General features: G+C 36.2%; 1 protein-coding gene across 9 annotated transcripts in view; it reads left to right on the top strand.

Annotated features, from left to right (window-relative positions):
- MLLT10 (MLLT10 histone lysine methyltransferase DOT1L cofactor) overlaps positions 1 to 23,541 on the top strand; it is a 288,476-nt gene that overhangs the window by 99,049 nt on the left and 165,886 nt on the right. The gene's annotated exons all lie outside the window — the stretch shown is intronic.

Genomic DNA, 23,541 nt, shown 5'->3' on the forward strand with positions numbered 1-23,541 from the left:
TACATGAAATTTTTTATAAATATTTAATAGATTTGTACTTTAAGAATTACCTTATATGTTTTGTCAAACACGAAAGTTCTATTAAATTTGAACTTATCATTATTTGGTATAACATGTATTACTATATTATACGTCCATCCTTAAAGAACAACAAGATTGTTACTGAATGTTATTTGCTCCTCCTCCCTCTTCAAATTATTTTCTACCCCCAAATTATTTTTTATTCTACTCAAATTATTTTCTACTTTTCTCAAATTAGTTATTCCCCAGATAGTATTTTCTACTTTTGTTGCTTCCTTTTGTTAAACCCTTAGTCTTTTCTTTTATTCCCCCCATATCTTATTCTTGATTTATACATGGGTATTATTGTGTCGCTTTCTTTTGCATATTAGGTGATTTTTCTGTTACCCAATGTGCCTTTAAATATGGTGTTACCATTTAATTGAATGAACCTAATGATTTTTTAAATCTGGGAGAAAGTGTCACTGCAGACAATTCTAAGGTTTCAAATATTTTGTATTAAACATTTTACAATGTAGATTATTTATTTTCAGTATAAGAATTTAAAAAAGCAGAAAAACAAATAGGAAAAATGCAAGAAAAGAAATTATCCTAAATCCTCACATTCAGATGCTTCTAAAAAGTTTTATATATATGTATATATATATATATATATACTTGTAAAAAATTTTGGATCATATTGCTTATATGCTTTTGTCTGTATTTGAAATTTATTAAACTTAAATGTGTTTTTTCTGTAAATAAATTTATTTCTGCCATTATTTTAATGAATACTCACCATGTAATACAGAGTGTCACTAGTTTCAACAAATTATAATTAAGGAACTCCTTATTGTTGAAGGACCTCATTTGGTGTTTGGCATGTACTTACCAACAGAGGTTCATTCTCTTTGTTAAAGGGAATGAACATTTTGGAAGCTTCAGTATATATATTGTGTGAAATTGTCTTGTCAGATGCAGTTTGTAATTTGTACTATGTTAATAATCTGGGAGATTGATTGCAGCCTTGCATCCTGTTACATACACTGTGTATTACCATTAAAACAATCTTTGCTGTTTTTTTTTTTTGGTGAAAAATATTAGTGTTTGAATGATTTTCTTTGAGTACTGTTAAGGTTAAGTATTTTTAAGTTCTTTTTAAAGGTTATTCATGTTTGTCATTTGACCTTGAGTAGCTCTTTGTTCATTTAAAAATTTTTTTATGAAGTGCTTTTAATATTAGAGATATTTATTATTTTGTGTACTTGCTGTATCTGCTTTTGCCTATGATTTAACGTATGCTTTTTTAACTTTTATGTTTTCATGGTTTTTATTGCTTTTTGTTGTTCTATCAGGTTAATTTTTTATATTTCTGAAGTTTGACATTTTTATATGATTTGTACAACTGCTCTGTTACTGTTCCTGCCATCCCTGCCACGCAAAGAAAATCTTACTCTGCACTAATGCATAGCATATTTTCATACTTCTAAAATTTGTTTTAAAAAACAATTGTTTCTCCTTTCAATTTTGAAGTAATTTCCAACTTAAAGGTTGCATTAGTAGGACAAAGAGCTCTTCCTCCCCTAACCCATTTGAGAGTAATTTATCAATATAATACTGACTGACATTCCTGAGTGCTTTAGTATGTATTTCCTACGAAGGACTTTCTCCTACATGATGAGAACACAGCCATCAAAGTAAGGAAATTAAAATTAATGCATTATTACTGTCTTATCCATACATGCCATTATTTCCCTAATTTTTATTCATGTTTCTCAATTTTCCATGTAATGTCTTTCATAGCAAAAAGATCACAGATTGCATTTTGGCTCATACGTCTCCTTTAATCTCAAATAGTAACTCAATATTTCCTTGACTTTTATAACTTTGATACTTTTGAAGATAACAGTACATTATTGCAGGACATTATTTTGTAGAATGTCCGTCTATTTGGATTTTTCTGAGGTTTCCTCATGATTAAACTCAGATTATGTGTTTTTGGCAGTAGTAGCACAGGAGTGATACTTTGTTCTTCTCATTGCATCCTGTCAGGTGGTACATGATTTCAGCTTTTCCAATTACTACTGGTGTTACCCTTGATTATTTATGTGGTTAAGGTGGTGGCTTCAAGGTTTCTCCAGTGTGAGGTTAATTTTTTTACCTTTATAATTAGTAAGACTTTTGTGAGGAAGTACTTTGTGTGTAAATATCTTGTTTCTTGTGCCTTTTACCCACTAATTTTAGCATCTTTTGTTTCTTGGCTTAATTAATTTACTGCTATGATTGATGGCAAATAGTGTTTTTCTAATTTCATCACTTCTTTTTCAATCATCACTTGGCATACCACTTTAAGGAATAGCTTTCTACACTCTCCAGTTATTTATATTAGTATGAACTAATATGGACTTATATCAGACTGTTTCAATGGGTCTGTTCAAAAATTCTCAATTTACCGTTTGTTTATTTTGATGCTCATATTATTGTCTTAGGTGTGGCGGGTGGGACCTCTTCAACCTGGCTCTATGTCTTTTGACATGTTTCTGTTGTTCTTTGAGCACTTCTTTACTTCTGACATACCAGCATGTTCCAGGCTCATCTTGTATCATTCCTGCCCTAGCCCTGGAATCACCATTTCTCCAGGAAGCCTTGATTCCTTTTAGGTGACAATGGTATTTAGAAACCAAAGTGGGCAGGGATGTGCTTATTGATACGGGGAGATAACTGCTCTCAGGCCCTTTTCTGAGGGGATAGCTAGGAAATATGTGTGCATATAGATACAGAGATATGTATAAGTTCATATCTTTTTTTTTCTTTCTTAATAAAGTACTGTTAATATACAATCTTATGTTGGTTTCAAATGTATATCATAGTGGTTCAAGTGTCCCCATGATCAACTTATATTGTGATTGTGAATTATTGTGACAGCTTTATTCTTCCTTCTCAGGATTGCTTTGGGCTATCGGAGTCTTTTGTAGTTCCATATGAATTTTAGAACTATTTGCTCTAGTTCATTGAAGAATGCCATTGGTATTTTGATAGGGATTTCACTGAATCTGTAGATTGCTTTAGGCAGGATGGCCATTTTGACAATATTAATTCTTCCTATCCATGAGTACAGGATGTGTTCCCATTTGTTGGTGTCTTCTTTAATTTCTCTCATGAGCATCTTGTAGTTTTCAGGATACAGGTCTTTCACCTCCTTGGTCAGGTTTATTCCTAGGTATTTTATTCTTTTTGATGCAATTGTAAATGGAATTGTTTTCCTGATTTCTCTTTCTGCTAGTTCATCATGAGTATATAGGAATTCCACAGATTTCTGTGTACTAATTTTGTATCCTACAACTTTGCTGAATCAGTTACTAGTTCTAGTAGTTTTGGAGTGGATTCTTTAGGGCTTTTTATGTACAATACATGTCATCTGCATACAATTACAGTTTAAATTCTTCCTTACCAAGTTGGATACCTTTTATTTCTTTGTGTTGTCTGATTGTGGTGGCTAGAACTTCCAGCACTATGTTGAATAGAGGTGGGGAGAGTGAGCATCCTTGTCTTGTTCCCAATTTTAGAGCAAAAGCTTTCAGCTTTTCACACTTAAGTTGATGTTAGTTGTGAGTTTTTCATATATGGCCTTATTATGTTGGGGTACTTGTCCTCTATATCCATTTTGTTGAGAGTTTTAGGACTGCTTTTTCTGCATGCATGGAGATGATCTTGTGATTTTTGTCCTTCTTTTTGCTGATGTGGTGGATAACATGACGTTGATGGTTTTTTGAATATTGTACCGTCCTTGCATGCCTGGAATAAATCCTACTTGATCATGATGTATGATCTTTTGATGTATATTTGAATTTGGTTTGCTAATACTTGGTTGAGTATTTTTACATCTATGTTCATCAGGGATATTGGTCTGCAGTTTTCTTTTTTTGTATTGTCTTTGCCTGGTTTCGTATTAGAGTGATTGTGGCCTCATAGGATGAGTTTCAAAGTTTTTCCCTCCTCTTCTATTTCTTGGAAAACGTTAAGGATGATGGATATTAGGTCTTCCTTAAATGTTTGGTAAATTTCAGTGGTGAAGCCATCTGGTCCAGGCGTTTTGTTCTTGGGTAGTTTTTTGATTACCAGTTCAATTTGATTGCTGGTAATTGGTCTGTTCAGATTTTCTGTTTCTTTTTGGGCCAGTCTTGAAGGTCGTATTTTTCTAGAAAGTGTTCCATTTCTTCTAGGTTATCCAATTTGTTAGCATATAGTTTTTCATAGTATTCTCTAATAATTCTTTGTATTTCTACAGTGTCCACAGTGATTTTTCCTTTCTCATTTCTGAATCTGTGTATGTGTAGACTCTTTTTTTTTCTCAATAATTCTGGCTAGGGGTTTATCCATTATGTTTATTTTCTTGAAGAACCAGTGCTTCACTGACTCTTTCTCTTGTTTTATTTTTCTGCTCTGATCTTTATTATGTCCATCCTTCTACTGACTTTGAGCCTCATTTGTTCTTTTCCTAGTTTCATTAATTGTGAGTTTAGACGATTTGTTTGGGATTGTTTTTCTCTCTTGAGGTAAGCCTGTATTGCGCAATATACTTCCCTTTTAGCATGGCCTTTGCTGCATCCCACAGGTTTTGTGGTGTTGAGTTGTTTTCATTTGTCTCCATATACCACTTGATCTCTTTTTATTTGGTTATTGATCCATTGATTATTTTGGAGCATGTTGTTAAGCCTCCATGTGCTTGTGGGCTTTCTGGGTTTTTTTTGCATGATTTCTAGTTCCTTATCTTTGTGGTCTGAGAAGGTGGTTGGTAAAATTTCAGTTGTTCTGAATTTACTGAGGTTCTTTTTATGGCCTATTGTATGATCTATTCTGAAAAATGTTCCATGTGCACTTGAGAAAAATGTGTATCCTGCCGCATTTGGGTGGAGTGTTCTGTAGATCTGTTATGTCCATCTGTTCTAATGTATTGTTCAGTGCATCTGTTTCCTTACATATATTCTGTCTGCTTGATCTGTCCTTTCGAGTGAAGGGTGTGTTGAAGTCTCCTAAAATTAATGCATTGTATTCTGTTTCCACCTTTAATTCTGTTAGTACTTATATCACATATGTAAGTGCTTCTTTGTTGGGTGCATAGATGTTTATAATGGTTATATCTTCTTATTCAACTGACTCCTTTATCATTGTGTAATGTCCTTGTTTGTCTCTTGTTACTTTCTTTGTTTTGAAGTCTATTTTGTCTGATACAAGTACTGCCATTCCTGCTTTGTTCTCCCTATTATTTGCATGAAATATCTTCTTCCATCCCTTCACTTTTAGTCTGTGTATGTCTTTGGATTTGAAGTGAGTCCCTTGTAGGCTGGACATAGATGGATCCTGTTTTTTTATCCATTGCACTGACTCTGTCTTTTTATTGGTGCCCTCAGTCCATTTACATTCAGGGTGATTATTGAAAGATAAGTGCTTACTGCCATTGCAGGCTTTAGATTCATGGTTACCAAAAGTTCGAGGGTAAGTTCCTTACTATCTAGCAGTCTAATTTAACGCATTTAGTATGCTATTACAAACATAATCTAAAGGTTCTTTTTTTTTTTTCCTCCTCCATTCTTTATAAGGTATCATATTCTGTACTTTATGTCTATCCCTTGACTGACCTTGCGGGTGGGTGATTTGATTTTGCACCTGCTTAGTAATTAATTGGTCTAATTTCTTTACTGTGTTCTTATTTCCTCTGGTGATAGCTATTTAGCTTTAGGAACACTACATCTATAGCAGTCCCTCCAAAATACACTGTAGAGACTATTTGTGGGAGGTAAATTCTCTCAGCTTTTTCTTAGGTGGAAATTGTTTAATTCCTCCTTCAAATTTAAGTGATAATTTTTCTGGGTAGAGTGTTCTTCGTTTGAGACCCTTTTGCTTCGTTGTGTTAAGTATATCATGTTACTCCCTTCTGGCCTGTAAGGTTTCTTTTGAGAAGTCTAATGATAGCCTAATAGTTTTCCTTTGTTTGTGATCTTTTTTCTCTCTCTAGCTGCTTTTCATACTTTGTCTTTATCCTTGCTCTTTGCGATTTTAATTATTATATGTCTTGGTATTGTCTTCCTTGGGTTCCTTGTGTTGGGAGATCTGTGCACCTCTATGGCCTGAGAGACTATCTCCTTCCCCAGATTGGGGAAGTTTTCAGCAATTATGTCCTCAAAGGCACTTTCTACTTTCTATCTATCCCTTTTACTGTCTCTTCCTCTGGTACCCCTATAATGTGAATATTGTTCCATTTGGATTAGTCACACAGTTTTTCTAATATTCTTTCATTCTTAAAGATCCTTTTTTTTCTCTGTGCCTCAGCTTCTTTTTATTCCTGTTCTGTAATTTCAGTTTCATTTACGGTCTCCTGTACCTCACCTAATCTGCTCTTAAATCCTCCCATTGTATGTTTCATTTTAGATACTGTATTTTTCAGTTTCTCTCTCTTTCTTGAAGTCCTCCCTGAGTTCTTGTATATTTTTCTTTAGCTCCATGTGCATAGTTATGATTTTCACTTTGAAATCATTTTCAGGAAGATTCGTGATTTCGGTTTCATTTAGCCCTCTTTCTGGTGTTTGTGAGATTTGGATTGTATCAGGTTCCTTTGCTGTTTCATGTTTGTATTGGTTACTGTGGAATAAGAACTTTGTGTAGGCAGCACCCTCTTGTGCCCATTAGTTATACTTCCTGGAGCTGCACAGCACCTGTAGCAATTGTGGGGGTCACAGTTGAGTCATGCTGGTGCCTGTCGGGAGAAAAGAGCTCTTCCCTGTTTCCCATCTGCAGTTATGCATGCACTGCCAGGGCCAGTGGGGTGAATGCTTAGGGAGGAGCCTCTGCATTATGCCCCTTTATCTGCCATAGGCTGAGCCGCCCTGTGGCTGTCCTGGTGCAAAGGTGGGGGCAGCAGGTTTATGAACTGGTGCTGGCTGGGAGGAAGGAGTGGCAGTTTGTGTATCGATCTTGGGGGGTCTCAGCGTGCATCACCAGCTAAGGGGATGGAGCACCTCATGCTTCTGAGAGTTCCTAACTTGCTGGGTTGAGTATGCCAGGACGATTTTGTCCACCTGTTGATTGTCTTGAACAGCAAGCCCTATGTAATCCTTGCCCATTTAGCTGCCCTCTCACTGTTGGGAAGTCTTTCAAAGTACCCACCTTTATTTTCTCCTGGAGTGGCCAGTTGTGGGTACCTGTTCTCAACAAGTAGCTGGAATCTCAATGTCTCTGAATATTCCGCCTGTTTTTGCTTTACAACACCACTAATCTCCAGAGCACCATGTAATGTAGGTTTGTGCTTCTGGAGCAGTTCTCCAGGGCTGTGTGTTTAGCAGTCCTAAGCTTCTACCCCCTCCCTTCTCTGTTTCTCTTCCTCCCACTGGTGAACTGGTTTGGGGCAGGGCTTTGGTCCTGCCAGATCATGGCTTTGCTAGTTTACCCTTTTCCGTGAAGTCTTCTCTTTACCCCAGGTGTAGATAGTCTGTTGCAGTCTTCTATCTGGTGCTCTTTCAGGATTTGATGTATTTGCTATATTTTCATATTGTATGTGATTTTTGGATGAGGTTTTTGTCTCATTTCTCATGCCACCATCTTTAAGCCTGTATTTCTTCTTGGAGAAGTGTCTCTGCCCATTTTTTTGATAATATTATTTGTTTTTTGGGTTTTGACGCATACGAGTTATGTTTATATATTTTGTACTTTAGCAGCTTATCAGATGAGTTATGAATATATTCTCCCATACCCTTGTTCTGCTGATGGTATCCTTTGCTGTACAGAGGCTTTTTAGTTTAATGTAGTCCCATTTGTTCATTTTTGATTTCCTTTGCCCAAGAAGATAATCTCGGAAAAATTTGCACCTGCTTATATTCAAGAGATTTTTGTCTGTGCTTTCTTCTAAGAGTTTTATGGTCTCATGACTTACATTCAGGTTTTTGATCCATTTCAAGTTTACTTTTGTGTATGGAGTTAGACAGTAATCCAGTTTCCTTCTCTTACATGTAGCTGTCCAGTTTTGCCAACACCAGTTGTTGAGGAGGCTGTCGCTTCCCCATTGTGTATTCATGGCTCTATCATATATTAATTGACCATACATGCATGGGATTGTATCTGAGCTCTCTATTCTGTTCCATTGATCTGTGCATCTGTTCTTGTCCCAGTACCAAATTGTTTTGATTACTGTAGATTTGTAGAAGAGCTTGAAGTCAGGATGTATAATCCTCCCAGCTTTGGTCTTCTTTCTCAGGATTGCTTTGGCTATTCTGGGTCTTTTGTGGTTCTGTATGAATTTTAGAACTATTTGTTCCAGTTCAGTGAAGAATGCTGTTGGGGTTTTGATAGGGATTGCATTGAATCTGTAAATTGTTTAGGGCAGCATGACCCTTGTGACAATATTTCTTCCCATCCATGAGCATGGGATAGATTTCCATTTCTTTGTGTCTTCTTTAATTTCTCTCATGAGTGTCTTATAGTTTTCAGAGTATAGGTTTTTTACCTTCTTGGTTAGGTTTATTGCTATGCATTTTATTCCTGTGGATGCAATTGTAAATGGAGTTGTTGTTTTCCTGATATCTTTTTGCTAGTTTGTTAGTATATAGGAATGTGACATATTTCTGTATTTTTTATTGTACAACTTTGCTACGTTCAGTCACTTGTTCTAATAGCTTTTTGGTGGATTCTCTAGGTTTTCACTGTACAATATCATATCATCTACAGATAGTGACAGCTAAATTTCTTCTTAATCAATTTTGATGCCTTTTATCTCTTTGTGTTGTCTGATTGCCGTGGGTAGGACCTCCAGTACTATGTTGAATAGTGGGGAGAGTGGGCATCCTTGTCTTGTTCCCAATATTAGAGGAAAAGCTTTTAGCTTTTGTCTGTTTAGTATGATATTTGCTGTGGGATTGTTGTATATGGGTTTTATTATGTTGAGGTAGGTACGCTTTAGACCCATTTTCTTAAGAGTTTTCATCATGACGAGATGTTGAATATTGTTATATGCTTTGTACAATACGTGTCCCCATTGTGTGACACATTTTTTTTTTTACATATGCAACTAACTTTATTGTTTTACTTTAGAACTTAAAATTCCAAAGGCTTTACAATGTCATTTTTTAAACTTAAATTTTGGTATCATAACTTTATTAGTTCAACAAGAGATCATAACATTCTAATCCATCACGATGATGCTATATTCATCTCTTCTTGATAGCTGGAATTCAGCAGTGTTTCCTCTGTGCCTGCTGAGTATTTCCAAAGCTTTACTGCTTCCAGTCTCTTTGCTTACTTGTTACTTTGTAAGGTGCCTTGGTTTTCGATCTCTCACAGTTACACTGCACTGGTCCACAGGAGACTCTCCTGGACTCCAAGCCCTCTCGTTTGGCCACAGTACATTCCATTTGCAGCCTGCCACAGGTGATCTCACAGCCATCCGGTCCTGTCGCCTTGCAGGCCACAGGGATGCTCCCATAGTCACCATGCTTTGCCTTGTACTCATTTTGTCAGTATCTATTTAGATAATATGTTAGATGCTTTGTCAGTATCTGTTTAGATAATCATGTGGTCTTTATTCTTTTTGTTGATGTGGTATATGACGTTGATTGGTTTACGAATGTTGTGTCATCCTTGCATCTTTGGATAAATTCCACTTAGTCATGGTGGATGATTTTTTTTATGTGTTTTTGAATTCAGTTTTCTAGTACTTTGTTGAGGGTTTTTGCATCTCTGTCATGGATCTTGGTCTATAATTTTCTTTCTTGTATTTTTTTCTGGTTTTGGTGTATTCGAGTGATGCTGACCTCATAGAATGTGTTTATAAGTATTCCTTCTTTTGCATTTTGGAATACTACAGGAAGGACAGGTATTAGCTCCTCTTTAAAAATTTGGTAGAATTCAGCTGTGAAGCTGTCTAGTCCTTGACTTGTTTTTTTGGACGTTTTTTGATTACCACTTCAATTTCATTGCTGGTCTGTTCAGACTTTCTGTTTTCTTCCTGAGTAGACTTGGAAGATTGTATTTTTATCGGAAGTTGTCTGTTTTCTTCAGGTTGTCCTGTTTATTGGAGAATAATTTTTCATATACTCTTTAATATTTCTTTGCATTTCTGTGATATTCCTTGTGATTATTACTTCTTCATTTCTGATTCTGATTATCTGTACATTCTCTTTTTTTCCTAATATGTCTGGCTAGGGGTTTGTCTGTTTTGTTTATTTTCTCAGAGAACCAGCTCCTGGTTCCATTGATTTTTTTTCTATTGTTTTATTCTTCTGAATTTTATATATTTCTGTTCTAATCTTTATTATGTCCTTCCTTCTACTAATCTTGGGCTTCATTTGTTGCTATTTCTCTAGTTTCTTTAATTGTGGTTTTATGCTATTTGGGATTGTTCTTTTTTTTTTTTTGAGATAAGCCTGTATTACTATGTACTTTCCTATTAGAACTGATTGTGTGGCCTCCCACAGATTTTGGGCTGTTGTGTTTTTGTTTTCATTTGTCTCCATGTATTGCTTGATTTCTATTTTAATTTGTTCATTGATTCATTGATTATTTTGGAGCATGTTTAGCTCCCATGTGTTTGTAAGTCTTTCTGTTTTCTTTGTGTTATTTATTTATAGTTTTGTACCACTGTGGTCTGAGAAGTTGCTTGGTACAATTTTGAGCTTTTTTTGAATTCATTTAAGCTCTTTTTGTCGCCTAGCATGTTATCTATTCTGGATAACATTCCATGTACGTATGAGAAAAATGTATATACTGCTGCTTTTGGATGCAGTGATCTGTAGATATGTGTTATGCCCATTTGGTCTAATGTATTATTCAGTGCCTCTGTTCTCTTAATTTTTTTCTGTCTGGTTCATCTGTTGATGTGAATGGTGTGTTGAAGTCTCCTAAAATGAATGTGTTGCAATCTATTTCCCCACTTAATTGTTAGTATTTGTTTTACATGTTTAGGTGTTCCTGTGTTGGGTTTGTAGATATTTATAATGGTTATATTCTCTTGCTGGACTGACCCCTTATCATTATGTAGTGTCCCCTTTGTCTCCAGTTACTTTCCTTTTTTTTTAAAATCAATTTTGTCTTGTATAAGCACTGTGACTTCTGCTTTTTTCTTCCTATCATTTGCATGAACTCTTATATTCTTTCACTTTTATTCTGTATATGTCTTTGGGTCTGAAATGAGTCTCTTGTAGATAGCATGTGGATGGATCTTGTTTCTTTATTCTGTCACTGTCTTTTTTTTGGTGCTTTCAATCTATTTACATTTAAGATGATTATTGATAAATATTTATTGCCATTTTATGTATTGTTTTTTGGCAATTATTTTTATAACTCCTCTCTGTTCTTTTCTTCCTGTTTTATATTCTTGCTATTGATGGTTATTTTTTAGTGTTTTAATTGGATTTCTCTCCTTTTTTAAAAATATACTTACTTCTGTGTGTGCATTTATTATAGGCTTTAGTTTTGTGGTTACCAAAGGTTCAAGGATGTCTTCTTTATTATGTAGTAGTCTCTCTTAAATTGCTGATTACTCTACTGCAAACACAATCTAAAGGTACTTTTTCTTTCTTCCTCCTCCACATTTTTCATATTAGGTGTAATAATGTGCACTTTCTGTGTATTTCTTGACTGGTTTTGTGTATAGTTGATTTTGCTTCTTTTGTTTTGTTTCAATTTTGTACTTGGTAATCAGTTGGTCTGCTACCTTAACTGTGGGTTTATATTTGCTGGTGAAATCTATTTAGCCTTAGGGACATTTCCATCTACAGCAATCCCTTTAACGTATCTTGTAAGGCTGGCCTAGTGATTGCAGTTCCTTTAACTTTTATCTGGCAGTTGTTTAATCCATTTTTAAATTTAAGTGATAAGCTTGCTGGGTAGAAGAATCTTAGTTGGAGGTCCTTCTGTTTCAGTACTAAGTATAGCATATCCCACCCCCTTCTGGCCTGTAGAGTTTCTGGTGAGAAGTTTGCTGATAGCCTGATGGGATTTCATGTATTAGTAGGCTTTTTTCTCTCTCTGGTATTTTCAACACTCTCTCCTTATCCTTGTTCTTTCCTGTTTTAATTATTATGTCTTGGTTGTGTCTTGCTGGTGTTCCATTTGTTAGGGGTTCTCTGTTTCCATGACCTATTTCCTTCCCTACACTGGGACAGTTTTCAATAATTACTTCCTGAAAATAGACTTTCTGTTCTTTTGTTTTTCTCTTTGCCTTCTGGTACCCCTATTATGTGACTGTTGTTTGTTTGGATTGGTAATATAGCTCTCTAATCATTTTTTCATTCTTAGAGACCCTTTTTTCTCTCTGTTCCTCAGCATTTTTGTTTTCCTGTTCTCTACTTTCCATTTCATTTAATGTCTCCTCTACATGATCTAATCTACTTTTAAATCCCTCCATTATAAGTTTCATTTCAGATACTGTATTCTTCAGCTCTGAGTGTCTCATTTTCAGGTTTTCTGTCTCTTTGTAGAAGGCCTCTATGAGATCTTGAATACTTTTCTGTAAATCATGAGCATTTTTGTGAGTTTAACTTGAAATCTTTATCAAGAAGAGTGCTGATCTCTGTTTAGTTTAGTCTTCTTTCTCAACTGTAGTTTTGTTTGGGTCATATTCCTCTGCCTTCCCTTTTTTCAGTTTCTGTGTTTCTTACTGTATGTTCAATGTCTCTGTATGCTTTCTTCCCTATAGAGTAATGTATTTGTGAAGAAGGTGTGCTTTGGTCACCAGAAGCTTAAGATTCTTTTCTCACTTGTGCCTAGTTCTATTTTGTGGTGCCACCAGTTGTTGGCATGCCATGGGAGGGTTCTCCTTTCTGTCGGGCTTCTGTAGTGGTCTAAGTCTGAGTGGGCAGCTTGCTTCCACTGCTACCTTTTTGATCACTCAGGAATCTTTGCTGAGTTTGTTGTAGGTGGGGCTGAACTCAGCCTGGCCTGCAGTAATGATGGGGCTACAAAATTAATGGGGTGGGTGAGTGAGCAAGGTGCAGCTTTCGCCTGGTTGGATCCATAGCAGTGGGTTTGAACACCTGCTGCCTCATCCTTCTCTGTGTGGTTATTTCTTCTTCCTCAGGTGTAGGAATCTGTTCTACAGTGTTCAGGTAGTTTTCAGGTCTAGTTGCATTTGCTGTATTTTCCTCTTTTATGTGTTTTTGGAAGGAAGTTTCTGTCTTGCCTTCCTATTCCACCATCTTTTTGCATACATTCGTACCTTTATCTTTTCTGTACTTACTTATCTGTATATATTGAAGACTGTTGTCACAGCGATTCTTCTGATTGAATATAGAAATATATATATATATACACATACACATATATCTGTGAACATGTCAGTATATGGAGAAGTACAAACATTTAAAATTTTAAGTTTAACTTAAATTTTAAATTTCTTTAAACCTAATCCAGTAGCACAGGGTTCACTGTATTTTTTTGTCTGTATTTAATACTCTTGATGCAACATTTACCTATTTTATCAGTCTTCTTGTATTAATACATCTTCTGTTGCTTCCATCCCCAGTGCAGAGGCCTTCCCAACCAAATTCAGGCCCACACCTCACTCTGGGTTGTTATTACTTTCCCCACATGGCTTCCCTTTTCATCATGTATGAGGTTTGAAATTCAGCTTCAGTCCATCACCCCCTCTTCCTGCTCCATGGGTGGGCTCCTTGCTTGCTCAGGTTCTGACACCTCACTGTAACCCTACCTCCAACTTTACCCACAGCATCCTCATGGGAGCCAACCCTGCTAGGGCTATGACCCTTGTGCTGGTCTGTGCCCCTTCCCCCCTGCATGGAGGGTACGATGCATGGCCCCACTTCATGGCTTTAAGACAAAGTATTCAAGGATTAAGGGAAGGAGGGTAGAAGGATGAATGAATTATTTAGGTATAAATCTGTTCTCTATTTAAAGTTAATTTTAGACTATGGTGAGATGTTTAACTTTCCCCTTCCCACATGGTTAATCAACCTTTCAGTGCTGTTGAATAATCTGTTTTGCACAGTGATTTGAAATACTGTTTAAACCATTATTAAATTCTTGGCTATTCTTGACTTTTTTCTGTTACATTGCTGTGTTTATTTTTATGCTCATACCACACTTCTAAATTATTAAGACTTTATATACATCTTGGTACATGATAGAACAAATAGTATCATGTATTTCTTTGTCCAGATGAGCATTATGACTATGAAAATACAATTTTCATAATACTGGTGTTTCAGTGAGGTAATATTTTGATGAGGAAATTATATTTTAATAATATTTGAATCTTCCATTCTAGAAACATGGTATGTTTCTCCATCAAATTTTTCTTTCCTATATGTAGTTTTCCTTATATGTGGTTGTTATTACATGTTTATTGGATTTTTTTTTCTCTAATTTTTTTTCATTTTATTTTATTTTTGGTATCATTAATATAAACTTACATGAACAACATTGTGGTTACTAGATTCCACTCAGTATCAGGTCCCCACAACATACCCCAGTACATTCCCTGTCTATCAGCGTAGTAAGATGCTATAGAATCACTACTTGTCTTCTCTGTGCTATTACTGCCTACCCTGTGGCCCCCCTCACCCCATTATGTGTACTAATCATAATGCTCCTTTTTCCCCCTTATCCCTCCCTTCCCATCCATCCTCCCCAGTCCCTTTCCCTTTGGTAACTGTTAGTCCATTCTTGGGTTCTGTGGGTCTGCTGCTGTTTTGTTCCTTCAGTGTTTGCATTGTTCTTATACTCCACAGATGAGTGAAATCATTTGGTACTTATCTTTCTCCACATGGCTTATTTTACTGAACTTAGTACCCTCTAGCTCCATCCATGTTGTTGCAAATGGTAGGATTTGTTTTCTTCTTACGGCTGAATAATATTCCATTGTGTGTATGTACCACATCTTCTTTATCCATTCATCTACTGATGGACACTTAGTTTGCTTCCATTTCTTGGCTATTGTAAATAGTGCTGTCATAAACATAGGGGTACATCTGTCTTTTTGAAACTGGGCTTCTGCATTCTTAGGGTAAATTCCTAGGAGTGGAATTCCTGGGTCAAATGGAATTTCTATTTTTAATTTCTTGAGGAACCTCCATACTGTTTTCTACAATGGTTGAACTAATTTACATTACCACCAGCAGTGTAGTAGGGTTCCCCATTCTCTACGTCCTCGCCAACATTTGTTGTTGTTTGTCTTTTGGATGGTGGCGATCCTTACTGGCATAAGGTGATATCTCACTGTGGTTTTAATTTGCTCTTCTCTGATGATTAGTGATGTGTAGCATCTTTTCATGTGCCTGTTAGCCATCTGAATTTCTTTCTTGGAGAAGTGTCTGTTCAGCTCCTCTGCCTGTTTTCTAATTGGCTTATTTGTTTTTTTGTTTGTTGAGGTGCGGAACCCTTTATATAATTTAGATGTCAATCCCTTATCAAGTATGTCATTTATGAATATATTCTCCCATACTGTAGGATGTCTTTTTGTTCTACTGATGTTGTCCTTTGCTGTACAGAAGCTTTTTAGTTTGATATAGTCCCACTTGTACATTTTTGCTTTTGTTTCCCTTGACCATGGAGATACATTCATTAAGAAGTTACTCATGTTTATATTCAAGAGAATTTTGCCTATATCTTCTTCTAAGAGTTTTATAGTTTCATGACTTACATTCAGGTCTTTGATCCATTTTGAGTTTACTTTTGTGTATGGAGTTAGGCAGTAAAACAGTTTCATTCTCTTACGTAGGTGTCCAGTTTTGCCAACACCAGCTGTTGAAGAGACTGTCATTTCCCCACTGTATATCCATGGCTCCTTTATCATATATTAATTGACCATATATGCTTGGGTTAATATCTGGTCTCTCTATTCTGTTCCACTGGTCTATGGGTCTGTTCTTGTGCCAGTGCCAATTTGTCTTGATTATTGTGGCTTTGTAGTAGAGCTTGAAGTTGGGAAGCGAGATCCCCCCTGCTTTATTCTTCCTTCTCAGGATTGCTTTGGCTATTCAGGGTCTTCTGTCATTCCATATGAATTTTAGAACTATTTATTCCAGTTCATTGAAGAATGCTGTCTGTATTTTGATAGGTATTGCATTGAATCTGTAGATTGCTTTAGGCAGGAAGGCCATTTAAAAAATATTAATTCTTCCTACCCAAGAGTATGGGATGAATTTCCATTTATTAGTATCCTCTTTAATTTCTGTTAAGAGTGTCTTATAGTTTTCAGGGTATAGGTCTTTCACTACCTTGGTTAGGTTTATTTGTAGGTATTTTATTCTTTTTGATGCAATTGTGAATGGAATTGTTTTCCTGATTTCTCTTTCTGCTAGTTCATCATTAGTGTATAGGAATGCAACAGATTTCTGTGTAATAATTTTGTGTCCCTCAACTTTGCTGAATTCAGATATTAGTTCTAGTAGTTTTGGAGTGAATTCTTTAGGGATTTTTATGTACAATATCATGTCATCTGCAAACAGTGACAGTTTGACTTCTTCCTTATGAATCTGCATGCCTTTTATTGTTTTTTTGTGTTGTCTGATGGCTGTGGCTAGGACCTCCAGTACTACGTTGAAAAGAAGTGGGAAGAGTGGGCATCCTTGTCTTGTTCCCGATCTTACAGGAAAAGCTTTCAGCTTTTCACTGTTAAGTATAATGTTGTCTGTGGGTTTGTTATATATGGCCTTTATTATGTTGAGGTACTTGCCCTCTATACCCATTTTGTTGAGAGTTTTTATCATAAATGGATGTTGAATTTTGTCAAATGCTTTTTCAGCATGTATGGAAATGATCATGTGGTTTTGCCCTTCTTTTTGTTGATGTGGTGGATGATGTTGATGGATTTTTGAATGTTGTACCATCCTTGCATCCCTGGGATGAATCCCACTTGATCATGGTGTATCATCCTGTTGATGTATTTTTGAATTTGGTTTGCTCATATTTTTTTGAGTACTTTTGCATCTATGTTCATCAGGAATATTGGTGTGTAATTTTTTTTTTTTGTGGTGTCTTTGCCTCATTTTGGTATTAGAGTGATGTTGGCTTCATAGAATGAGTTTGGAAGTATTCCCTCCTCTCTTTTTTGGAGAAGTTTAAGAATGGGTATTATGTGTTCTCTAATGTCTGATAAAATTCTGTGGTGAATCCACCTGTTCTGAGATTTTGTTCTTGGGGTTTTTTGATTACCAATTCAATTTCATTGTTGGTAATTGGTCTGTTTAGATTTTCTTTTTCTTCCTTGGTCAGTCTTGGAAGGTTGTATTTTTCTAGAAAGTTGTCCATTTCTTCTAGGTTTTCCAGTTTGTTAGCATATAGATTTTCATAATATTCTCTAATAATTCTTTGTATTTCTGTGATGTTCATCGTGATTTTTACTTTCTCATTTCTGGTTCTGTTTTTGTGTGTAGATTGTCTTTTTTTCTTAAAAAGTCTGGGTAGGAAGTTATCTATTTTGTTTATTTTCTCAGTGAGCCAGCTCTTGGTTTCATTAATTTTTTGTATTGTTTTATTCTCAATTTTATTGATTTCTTCTCTGATCTTTATTTTGTTCCTCCTGCAGCTGACTTTGAGCTTCATTTTTTCTTCTTTTTCCAGTTTCAATAATTGTAACTTTAGACTATTCATTTGGGATTGTTTTTCCTTCTTTAAATAGGCCTGGATTGCTATATACTTTCCTCTTAGAACTTTTGCTGCTTCCTACAGAAGTTGGGGCATTGTACTGTTGTTTTTATTTGTCTGCATATATTGTTTGATCTCACTTTTCATTTGGTCATTGTTCCATTGAATATTTAGGAGCATGTTGTTAAGCCTCCAAGTGTTTGTGAACCTTTTTGTTTTCTTTGTACAATTTATTTCTAATTTTATACCCTTGCGATCTGAGAAGTTGGTTGGTACAATTTCAATCTCTTTCAATTTACTGAGGCTCTTCTTCTGGCTGAATATGTGGTCTATTCTGGAAAATGTTCCGTGTGTATGTGAAAAGAATGTATATCCTGCTGCTTTTGGGTTGGGAGTTCTGTAGACGTCTGTTCTAATGTGTTGTTCAGTGCCTCTGTGTCCTCACTGATTATCTGTCTGGTTGATCTGTCATTTGGAGTGAGTGGAGTGTTGAAGTCTCCTAGAATGAATTCATGCTCTATTTCCCTTTTTAAGTTTGTTAGTATTTGTTTCACATATGTAGGTGCTCCTGTGTTGGGTTCATAGATATTTATAATCGTTATATCCTCTTGTTGAATTGACCCCTTTGTCATTATGTAATGTCCTTCTTTGTGTCTTGTGATTTTCTTTGTTTTGAAATCTATTTTGTCTGATACAAGTACTGCAACTCCTGCTTTTTTCTCCCTGTTAGTTGCATGAAATATCTTTTTCCATCCCTTCAGTTTTAGTCTGTGTATGTCTTTGGGTTTGAAGTGAGTCTCTTCTAGGCAGCATATATAGGATGTGGTTTTTTAATCCGTTCAGTGACTTTGTGTCTTTTGATTGGTGCATTCTGACCATTTACCTTTAGGGTGATTATCGATAGGTATGTCCTTATTGCCATTGCAAGCTTTGGATTTGTGGTTACTGAACATTCAAGGGTAACTTCCTATCTAAGAGTCTAACTTAACTCAGTACATTATTACATACGCAATCTGAAGGTCCTTTTTTTTTTTCTCTCCTTTTCTCCCTCCTCCATTCTGTATATAATAGGTATCGTATTCTGTACTCTTTGTCCTTCCCTTTTTATTATCTCTGGTGACAGCTATTTAACCTTAGAAACACTTCCATCTGTAGCAATCCCTCCAGAATATACTGTAGAGTTGGTTTGTGGGAGGTAAATTCTCTCAGCTTTTTCTTATCTGTAAATTGTTTAATCCCTCTTTCAAATTTAAATGATAATCTTGTTGGATAAAGTATTCTAGGTTAGAGGCCCTTCTGCTTTATTGCATTAAATACATCATTCCACTCCCTTCTGGCCTGTAAGGTTTCTGCTTAGAAGTCTGATGATAACTTCATCGGTTTTCCTTTGTATGTTATTTTATTTCTCTCTGGCTCCTTTTATTAGTCTGTCCTTATCCTTGTTCTTTGCCATTTTAATTATTATGTGTCTTAGTGTTGTCTTCCTTGGGTCCCTTGTGTTGGGAGATCTGTGATCCCCCATGGCCTGAAAGACTATCTCCTTCCCCAGATTTGGAAAGTTTTCAGCAAATACTTCCTCAAAGTCTGTTTCTATCTCTTTTTCTCTTTCTTCTTCTTCTGGTATCCCTATAATGTGAATATTCTGTTTGGATTGGTCACCCAGTTCTCTCAGTATTCTTTCATACTTAGAGATCGTTTTTTCTCTTTGTGCCTCAGCTTCTCTGTATTCCTCTTCCCTAATTTCTGTTTCATTTATCATCTCCACCATATCTAATCTGCTTTTAATACCCTCCATTGTGTTCTTCAATGATTGGATCTGCATCCCAAATTCGTTCCTGAGTTCTTGAATATTTTTCTGTACGTCCATGAGCATGTTAATGATTTTCATTTTAAAACCTTTTTCAGAATGATTCATGAGGTCGATTTCATTTGAATCTTTCTCAGGTGTATTCATAATTTTGCTTTGAAGGAGGTTCTTTTGACACTTCATAATTTGTCTGTGCTGTCCTCTAGTGCCGAGAAGGTCTACTCTCTGGAGCCTTTCAGCCCCTGGAGCAATGTTGGGGGTTTCAGAGGAGTGGTGTTGATGCTTGTGTCTTTGAAAGAGCTGCTTCCTGCTTCCCGGCTGCTATGCCTGTCTCCATTGCCAAAACCAGTGGGCTGAACACACAGGTGTAAGCCTCTATGTTTTGTGTTTGTAGGTGCTGTAGGTGGGGTTTCCCTCTGGCTGGCCTGATGCCAGGGCAGGGTTTACCAGTTTACGAGCATGAGCCAGGTGCAGGCTTGCTGGGATGATGTCACAGCAGGCTGCGTACCACGTTGGGGGCCTTGGAGCTGTGTTGCCAGCCAGGGGCATGGTGTGCCTGAAGATTGTTTAAGCTCCCAACCTGCTGAGCAGAGTGCATGCGGACAATTTTGTCTACCTGTCCTTTCTCCTGAGCAGTCTGCTGTGTGCAATCCATGCCCCTTTAGCAGCCCTCTCTCTTTTAGGAAGTCTCTCAGACTGCCCACCCAGATCAGCCGGATGTGAATCCATGTTTTCCACAAACAGCTGGAATCTCCGTCTCTCCAGGTATTCTACCTGTCTTAGCTTTCCAACTCAACTAAATCACCAGAGCACCATGTTATGTAGGTTCGTGCTCCCTGAGCACATCTCTGGGGCTAGATGTTCAGCAGTCCCAGGCCTCCACTCCCTCCTCGCTCTGTTTCTCTTCCTCCTGCTGGTGACGTGGGGTGGAGGATGGGATTGGACCCCACCGGGTCACAGCTTTTGTATGTTACCCTGTTCCATGAGGTCTCCTCTTTTCTCCAGGTATATGCAGTCTGATGCAGCCTTCTTCCTGTTGCTCTTTCAGGGTTAGTTGTATTAATTATATTTTTGTATTATATATGGTTTTAGGAGGACGTCTCTTTCTCACCTCTCATGCTGCCATCTTTAATCTGTGTCTTTTTATGGATTTTCTAGGATTTTTATGGGTATTGATGTATTTTGTATAGTTAATCTTAAAAACACTTCTTTTGCAAATATATTCAGTGTGACTAATTGGGCATGTAATTCTGAAATGATAGGAACAATTAGAAAATAGATTATTGAAGTTTGGAAGACACCAATCCTTAATAGGTGGTAGTAAAGGATCTTTTGGAGAGCATTTATTAATGTACTGGACACTTACTATGATCTACTTTGTATCAAGCATTGTGCTAGACTCTAGGAATTCAAGGATGCATAAAATAAAGGGTTTTTCTCGACACTTTCAGTTAAAAAGATGGTCAAATAAACATATAAGTACAAGGTGCGATAATAATATATCATGAATACAATTTCCCCTGCTATCCAAAAGTAAAGTGTTCTATGAATATTTTTTAAGCTAAAATGTTGTAAAGTGAAGAAGCAATTACCATTAATTTGTAAGTGAAAAGTTTTGAGTGTTTCCAGACCCAAAAGTTTCAGGCATTCCTGATACTTTAGGACACATCTTGCTAATAGATGCAGAAAGTAAATCAAGATGAAGCACAGATGCTCACAGACACAGGTTAAGTGTGTCTCCTGGAGAAGGAGTCTGGTGATGGCACTCTTGCTGCTTAGGGTGCTTGCTGCCTCTGTAGCTGCTTGCTGCAGAATATGAATGCTTAATGCTGCTGTTGTTTTTCACCCATTTTTGTAAAAGCCAAAATCATCTTTGGTTTTCTCTCAGCAGAAACAGGTACTAGAGTAGGTAGGTCTTTGGCAAAAGTGACAGAACATGAATTTTTGAAAAGTGAGAGATAACTGTAGTAATAAAGAATCCCAATGAATTGTTACAGAATAAAATTAAAGGAGGGATTATTTTTGCCTAAGGAATTGATTAAGGCATTCAAAGAGATTAGGGGCGCTTTGCAGAATAACTAGGAATTTGACCAATGGAGAAAAGGATCAGGTAATTCCCAACAGAGAAATTAATATAAACTAGGGTAGGGTAGTAGGTGCCAAGGGGAGATAGTGGGCAGTTCAGAGAGTAATAAATTCTGTGTAGCCAGACAGTTGGGGATTTATGGTGGGAAAAATAAATTTTATGAGTGATAGGAAAGGAATTTTATAGAATATCTGTATAGCATATCTAAATTTCAGATAATTCACTGTGTTGACCTGTTGTTAAATTTTCTACATGTTATTAAATATATAATAGCCAGTTTCACTTGTCATCAGATTTTTTTTGACCTTTTATTTTTTTATCTATTCCTTACTTCACTTGTAAGTACATTTTGTTAATAAATATAATGAATGGCACATATTACTATTTAAGTTACATTTTAATCATTTTTAAGAAATGTGAATATTGGGACAACATGGGGGTTTGTAAACTTTTTTAGGGTAGGGGTTTGTTCGTCTGAGTCAAGGAAGCATTTATTTTAGAAAGCTACAGTTTCTATAGAGAGTAGTTGTTAGGTAACATTTATATCCTGTATATCCTTCTGAATGTTCTTTATTTTTTGGATGGCCATGAAGGAATGAGTGTTTTTAAGTATAGGAAGATCTTAATAGACCAAGGTCATAAAAATCACCATAAACCATGTTATCGGTGAATTGTAAAAGCTTTGAGAAACGTAGAAATTCATAGCCCAACTTCCCTTCAGTTCTTCTCAAAAGGATTAGTGGTGGGTGGATAGTTTTAAGATACAGTATGTAAATATATTAATATATTTAGTATCTGGGTAAAATAGTTAGAAAGCACTAACTATTCTGATTTTTAGGACTCCTGTTAGTGTTGTTTTGAAAATTAGGTTTCAGATAATGGAGCTGAACATTTCATATATCCATCCATGCATTTAGCTAGCATTTATGACATGTCCTATTACATGTTCTAGGCACTGTTGGAAACATGAGGAATATGTAGAATTGAAGGGTTTTTATGCTTCCTTGGGAGGGACATGCTCAGGGCTACCATCCAAATGGATAGTGAAAGGGTTGGGAGAGGGAGGATAACGGAGACAAGAGCAGCTACACAGAAATAATTTAGGCTTCTGCAGTGTTCCAAAGAGTTAACAATGAGGGTCTGAAGTAGAGAGCGATAGGAGTGAGGAAGGGACAGAGACATTTAGGTAATAACATAAGATGTTGGACTGACTAGGCTTGGTGATCTGATTAGTATGACATAGAAGGTTAGGAGGAAGAAAAATCAGAGTGGCTTATCAGTTTCAAGATAAGTACTAGGCATATCATTATCACCTGAGGTAGAGTATATGTAGAGGAGTTAACTGACTCACTTTTCACCACAAAAACACTGAGTTTTAAATTCTTGGCATGTTAGTAGGACTCATTACCTTGTTGTTATCATCAAGTCTTGTGTCTACAAATTGTCCTCTAGTATATATTAAGAAATCATGATAAGTCCCCAGTATGTAATTGACATTTCTGCCAAAGCATTGAATATTTGCTTTTGAATATATCTAATGTGTGTTTTTGCTTGTCACTTCATCTTACTTACCCAGATAAACACTTAAGCTCCTTTTTCCTTTCTGGACAATTGAGTCATTTGGAAACGAAAAACAAGTTTTCAACCATATCTATAGGAAAATTCTTTTACTGTTTTGGTACCTCAACTGGTTCTCAAATTTGAATTTCTCTTTTTGTTTTCTCTCTGTTGTCTTTTTCTGCCTTTCTTCCCTTAGTAAATACTTAAAGACATTCTGTTGTATTTGTTATTGTTTTTCTTTTTCTCAGGGAACAGTGAATTATTTTTCATTCTGTTCGTTCAGTGTTTCTGGGTTCAGTTTCATTTCTAATTGCCTTCTTTTTTTCAACTCTAAGTCTCAGAGGCTGTTTTATTAAATAGGGTTTACTAAGGACTGTGGAAGAATGGCAGTAATAATATCCTCTTTGCTCCTCTTACTTCGAAAGGCAGCATTCCAATCTAAACTTCTGGAAATGGCAGTCCACTGCAGTTAACTTAATATTGTTCATGGAATTAA

The sequence above is a fragment of the Manis pentadactyla genome, chromosome 3, assembly GCF_030020395.1.
Source record: "Manis pentadactyla isolate mManPen7 chromosome 3, mManPen7.hap1, whole genome shotgun sequence".
NCBI lineage: Eukaryota > Metazoa > Chordata > Mammalia > Pholidota > Manidae > Manis > Manis pentadactyla.